A 7295-nucleotide genomic window follows, 5' to 3' on the forward strand; every position below is an offset into this window, starting at 1 on the left:
ATGTTTGGTGTTTACCCTTCAATTAAGAGTGGGGATTGACTTGACAAGAAACCTCAAGAGAAACGTGGATATGATCACATTTTTCTTTGAATCGGATCATGAGATTTTGGCTCTTCATTTCTTTGTATGAGCATAATGATTTGGCTTGATAACATGTACTTTGCTAATCTCCCTACTGCTCCAGCCTCCTCTCTATCTTCTAATGATTCTGGAACCTTCTCTTTTGATATTCTATAACTGATTGTACAGAGTTCCATATTCTGGATGAGAAACAGTAATAATTTGCCCTGTAGTTGTAACCCTGAGAGTATGCTCTGTTCGTCACCCAACTATTTTTGTTTTTGTAAGGACTTCAATTCCTATTTCTTTCTTTTCATTCTGTCATTTCATTTAATTGCCAAAAGTGTTCATACAAAAATACTATTTATCTTATAAAGTAATGTTAATCTTTAATTTTTATCTGAGATGTCTGCAGGTTATCAGACATTAGAATTTTGCCATCAGTAATCTGGGTTATGAAATATTGGCAGCAATGAAGAATGTTTCAGAAAACATTTAATGGCACATTGCAGTTTGCCAAGAGACGTGTATTCATGAAATATAAAGAATATCTTATAACTGCAGTACTCATGAGTTATAGGCCTTTCACAAACATAAAAGACTGACTATAAATCACTGTCCCCTGTGAGATATACATCTGAGTGATTTAGTAGCCCAGCTGCCAATTAAGATTTAGCCCAATAAACAATGAAATTGCTTGTGGACGCACAATACCAGGCTGAAATAATGAGTGAAAACCAAATTACAGACAAGACATATTTAACTTTTTTACAGTGCCCATTATAAAAATTCCTCAATTATCGATAATATAATCTTAAAAAATTATTTTGTAACAAAACGTTTGCCTTTTTGAGGTGAACATAAGCTAAACTTGAACTATGCATCACTTATCAATTTTATTTTGTTTTTTGGTTCTTTTGTTCTTTTGCCATTATAATTTTTTTGGACAGCCTTTGCTGTAGTATCTGTGCTTTTCCTGCAACTTGAAACCATGGAACTCCACAAGTTTTCACAAGCATGTTTTTAATGTTAAATTATAGAACATGTACATCATCAATAAAGCCAGCATTTATTGGCCATCCTTAACTGCCGATGAGAAGGAGGTGAACTGTCTCCTCGAACCATTGCAGTGCTACTGGGAAGAAAGTTCCAGGATTTCTGACAAAGCAATGAGGAAGGAATGGCAATATATCTCCAAGTCAGGACAATACACATCTTGGAAGAAAAACTGCAGGTGATCATGTTCCCATAGGTTTGATGCACATGTCATGGTTTGGGAGGTGCTTTAATGATCATAGCTTTTTATAACACAACTGAGAACCATCACAAAAAAATGGTAAAATAAGTTATATGATATAAACTAATGCAAATAAACAAACTGTTAAGCTGTGAACAGTAATCATTATTCAGAATCTTCATGTCATTTTTCCAAGGGATTGAAATTGTACTGTTGCTGTAATATTGGTAAAAATATGTATCATGGCATATGTATTGGCAGTGACATGTACTGAGTTTAAACTAAGAACATAAATGGTTGGAAAATACAACGGGACAGGCAACATTGCTGGGCATCCAAATTTGGACAACAGTCCAATTTTATTTTTAAATTCCTGTCTGTTAACGTCAAGGGTTCTGAAAACTAAAAGTCACATTTTTTCTATTTATTTCTTTCAAAAAATGCAGAAGCATCAAAAATGCAAATTATTAAGATATCCAATGAATTGACAAAGCTACTAGTGGAACTCAAACCAAAATGTTATCTCTTTGCTCCATCTTCAGCATCAAGTCCAGCTTTGAAATTCAAAGATGACAATCCCAATAGAATAGAAAATGGCAGGTTTGCCAAGTTATAGTCAAGGAGGTCATTAATCCGAAGTAGCTAGGACTACTTACAAAGAAGCTCGCCTTTGTCCTCTGTCAATGTTGATAGAATATTCATTCATTGAATCATAAGAGTTGCATTGTACGTAGGTTCAAGTCAAAACTTATGAAAGTTTCACTCTCAGAGTGAGTTGTGAGGTTAACATGCAAGAACACCAAGTTGCTTGCTTTTTAAAAATGTAAACAGCATATCTTTGAATATCTTAGCAAAGAATGATGAGCTCATGTTTCAATATTTAAAATGTGACGCTTTAATGGATGTTAAAAGCTGATGAGGCTCAGATACATTCACTAATCTCGCCTTAAAACCAAATATTGATCATTCTTCTGAGATGAACCAGTTGTTGATTCAAAGCTTAGTTTGTATAAATAACACATGCAACAACATATAAGGATTGTTTAGGATTCAATAAGTTGCAATTTGCTTTCCCACTTCTTAGTAGAGATAAAATAGCATTATGTATGACCCTAATGTTGCTTGTATAAGTCCCATAAAGCTGGAAATCTTCAACTGCAAGATTCCTAAAACAATGTTGCTGCAGTTCCTTATGTAACATGTCAGTTTCAATGCAAGCTACTCTATTGATATATTGCAAGATCTCACAGCTGCTGCATTTAACCTAGCAACTACCTTCACAGCTAACCAGTTACATTCAAGATGAACAGAAATCTTCCAGAAGCTGCTTAAGTAATGGGCAATGCCATAGTGGAAGGGCATAGGAGAGTGTTTTGGAAAGTCAGTGGGATCTAAATGAACTGGCAAGGAAGCAAGTTATTTGTGCAAAGGTGGTGGTGGGTGGTGGGTATGGGGGGGCGTGGTCACAGAAACTCTCCAGGGCTACCACAGGTTCTCTTGGCAGGAGGCTGCCAGAATCCCTTAATGTATAATAATAAACTAGGGTGTGACACAATAGCAATGCAGAGTATGTATGCTCACTCTCAGGGAAGGCTTGTAGTGCAGGCAAATCTTTGTGCTTGCTCTACCTGCTGCACTGGGTTGTAGGAAAAAGTAGAGGAAGTCTTCTGTCCTTGATTATGGTGCTAGGGTGTTCTCCCTTTTTGCAGCACTAAGCAGCAAACTGAGATGTGGCAGAGATTGTTTGCAGCAGCCTGGAATGATCCTGAGGTTTGGAAGCTGAAAATGATTATGAGCTTGCCTTTTCTGGGAAAAGCAATCCAATTATGTGTGTGAACTTGTATATGACATTGCAGGATGACTCATTGAGGATAAGCAATGCAATTAGTATGTTGGCCCTTTAAATAGCACAGTTTCGAGCTGATTGTTCCGTGAGTAAGTAAAAACTGCCACTTTGAGACATGAGAATTTGGAGAAAGTTATTGAACTTTGCACTACCGTTGATAACATTGTGGTAATTCTACATCCAAAATAAGTTTCTAGTGCAAATGAAAATTTCACTGAAAAGTCAGGCATCAGGTTTTCTGGATTAAATTCATTTTTAACTATACAACACCATTTTTCCTGAATGTAAAGGAACTTCTAGGCAGGAATATAGAGATTTTTATTGCTGCTGAGGTGTTGGGGCAATTCATTTAGCTGTGGTGGTGCATGATGGACAATAAAAATTGGACAGCTTGCTCATCACCTCGTGATATTTTTTAAGTTGAATTCTATTCATTATCCATTATTGTCAGTCATTATTTTCCTTTCAGTCTTTTAAACAGTAGTTCCAACCTTATAAATGCCACATGTTCACTGTTTTTAGGCTGTAATGTAATATATGTCACCAATGCATTTGAATCTGCAGTTGTAAATTCAGTTCTTGTTCCCAACTTTCATATCATATTCTTGGTCAGTTCTTAAGTTCTTGTGTTAAGATAATTTTCATTAGAGTGACCCACAGCACTCTAAGAATTGTGTAGATTCACTCTCTGCAGTGCTCAGAGGTTGGAGTTTACAAGCCAACTTTACTTCCCCTGAAAGACAATAGTCTTTAATAGTATTATGTATGATTAATGCTGAGTCTTGTGCCTCATTTGCATGAACCTAGTGAGGAAGAAGAACTTACTCTCAGCCACAGTGTCACAAATCATGGATATCAGGGAGGTCATGAAACAGAGTGGGACAGTGATGGACAGGAGTGGAACAGTGACCAGTAAAGGGAGGAGACAACAGGCACTACCGAGCGTGGGAAGCAATCGGGATCGGGCCAAATGGGAGGCAGTGAAGGTCTTCAGCATTGTAGTGAAGACATGAGGAGCACTCCTATCTACTCAGTTAACAATGAAAAATACCCTTTGTTTGTAACCCCTAGCTGTCTCCTCAAGGACTGCAAGTTAAGCTAAATATGGTCCACATTTTCCTCAATACTATTGGTCTGATACTGGTATTCTGGGTAGTTTCAGGGGATCTCAAGAAGGCAATACACTTCCCACTTCCATCTGGCATAAGAACATAAGTACTGGAAGTAGAATTAGCCCATGTGATTCTTTGAACCAGCTCCACCATTCAATTAGATTATGGCTGATTCTGTGTTTCGTCCAACAATCACGGCAGTTCCACATTTCCTGTGGTTACTTTGTTCTATTGATCTCAGTTTTGAATTTACTCAATCACTGAGCATTTGCAGCTCTCTTAAACTGAAGAGTTCTCCCCTCCTCTCAGTTCTAGAGATATTTTACAGATGGACACTGGGCTCTTTCCCAACTTTTACCATTATGGTGGCTGAGATGAACTGTGCATTCTCCATGAAATGCATGGGAACTTCAGCCTTACCTAAATAGCGATATATTGGAAATGGTGGATTTTGCAGTATCAGATCTCCACTGATAGTATGTCCTGGGTTTGCCTGATATGGAGATCAGGGATCTGAGGAGTGGCTAATGTAGAGAGCAGAAACCTCAAGAGCACCTGAAAGAGATGGGCCATCCTGTCCGCTCTAGCTTATGGAGCTTTTGGCCTCAATTTTGTTCGTTTTTGGGTCCCTGGTTTACTTCTCAGACACCCTCGGAATCTCTGACTTGATGCATTTTGAGGGATAAGGTGCTTTTTTTTTTACACAGAGAGTGGTTGATATTTGGAACGCACTGCCAGAGGAGGTGGTGGAACCAGATACGATTACGACAATTAAGAAGCATTTAGACAAGCAATTAAATAGACAAGGCATAGAACTGGAATTGGTTTATTATTGTCACTTGTACCGAGGTACAGTGAAAAACTTGACTTGCATACCATTCATACCGATCAATTCATTACACAGTGAATTGAGGTAGTACAAGGTAAAACAATACAGAATGCAGAGTAAAATGTCACAGCTACAGAGAAAGTGCAGTGCAGGTAGACAATAAGGTGCAAGGTCATAATGAGGTAGATTGTGAGGTTAATAGTCCATTTTATTGTACAGGGGAACTGTTCAATCATCTTATAACAGCGGGATAGAAGCTGTCCTTGAGCCTGGTGATGTGTGCTTTCAGGCTTTTGTATCTTCTACCTGATGGGAGAGTGGAAAAGAGGGAATGTCCTGAGTGGGTGGGGTCTTTAATTATGCTGGCTGCTTTACCAAGGCAGCGAGAATCCACGGAGGGGAGGCTTGTTTGCGTGATGTGCTGAGCTGTGTCCACGACTCTCTGCAGTTTCTTGCGGTCCCGGGCAGAGCAGTTGTCATACCAAGCCACGATGCATCCAGATAGGATGTTTTCTATGGTGCATCGATAAAAGTTAGTGAGTGTCAAAGGATACAGTCCTAATGCAGGCAAATGGCATGAGTGTAGTGGGCAATAAGGTCAGCATGGACGTAGTGGGCAGGATGACTCTATAACTCTTGGATGTTCTCAAAGTCTCTGGTCTCCACCTTAGCCACTCCAAGGATCCTTGATCTTCATGTCAGCCAAACCCAGGACATGCTATTTGCTCACTTGATCCCTGATCCAAGAGCCACTTATTTCTGCCCCACAAACTATCTTCTGGAACTGAAACAAAGAACTGCGCTGCACCCTGGATGTATGTAAAAAACTAGATAACTCCTAAATAAAACTCACTACAGACATGATTTAATGACATGACTTAAATGTTTCAGAAGGCATAAGTAGTGATTATGTAGTTTCAGTTGTTTCATTAGCCCAGAAATAATATGCCGACTAACTTCTGCAAGTTGCCACAATTAATAAAAGAAAATGCAGTAAAATCTTACAATCAGCATCTTACAATCCAGCATTTCCAGTAACTGGCATTTTAGAGGGAATTAGTTGGGACCAATGGAGGGGCAACACTAAGGGAGCAGTAAGCTGATGAAGGGACAGCACTAAGGGAAGAGCTGGGCCAATTGTGGGAGAGCAATGATGCAGCACACTTGATTCATCATCATTATTGACTAACTGGCAGCTTGCAAAACTGGAAAGTGCCAATATCGGAGCTTCACAGTCATTTTCTGAAATTTTGTCCATCTACAACTTAGTCACAAGTTTTGAAAAGTATCCCACAATTTAGGAAGGACCTCAAGGGACTTTGTGAGTGAAAAAGGCAAGCATGGTGCTGTAAAAAATTGAAGGCTTGACTTTTTTTTCATCTAAATAACTTGAAATCTTTGCTGTTTCAACTCTTTCAAACTGTTCTATCAACTCCAAGAATATCCAGTAAAATGTGATAATGTGATGTGAAAAATACTTCTTTTGAAGAGATTATAAATTAGCCTCAATATAGCTTGAAAAATACTAGGACTTTGTAAAAGAAATGCTAGTGATTTTCTTCATTAAAATGTCATGGAAACTTGAAGTCCTCTGCAGACCATGGAGTTGTGACGATCCATGTGATCGAAGTAGTCGCTTCAGTCTCCAGTCAATCTACAGTAGGCACTCTATTGGTTCTAGTTATCTGCTCCCATGATCTGAGTCCTCTCGGGCGAAACAGCTGATAGCCATCACTAATTTATGTGGGAAACTGCAACAAATATTTATTTTCCACATGGCCTAGAACATTCTCACACTGTAATAATGAACATAACACAGAATTGTTTAAATTCAAATTGTTCAAATAAGATCAAATGTATATCCCAAATGGAAATGGCGTATTAGTTGTATATTCACTTTGGTTCAGATTACCTGGCTGAGACTCAGATTTCAATGAATGTACAGTATAAAATTGTCATGATACAATGTACAGTCACTATAGATTCATTATTCAAGTATTCATTTGTCTCAGAGAGTTACACATAAAATAGTTTTCACCTTCATTGCCTGAGGTGACTTTGCTAATGCAGATCATTCACCTGGTTCTAGGATGGTGGCAGTGGTGGAGTGTGGGCAATTGCATGGCATGATGCTCTAGATTCTTCCACTATCCCTCATTCAACATCATTTTACAACAGGATGTAAATTTTATTTGCATTGCTCCTAAATGA

The sequence above is a fragment of the Pristis pectinata genome, chromosome 2 (genome assembly GCF_009764475.1).
Source record: "Pristis pectinata isolate sPriPec2 chromosome 2, sPriPec2.1.pri, whole genome shotgun sequence".
Lineage (NCBI taxonomy): Eukaryota > Metazoa > Chordata > Chondrichthyes > Rhinopristiformes > Pristidae > Pristis > Pristis pectinata.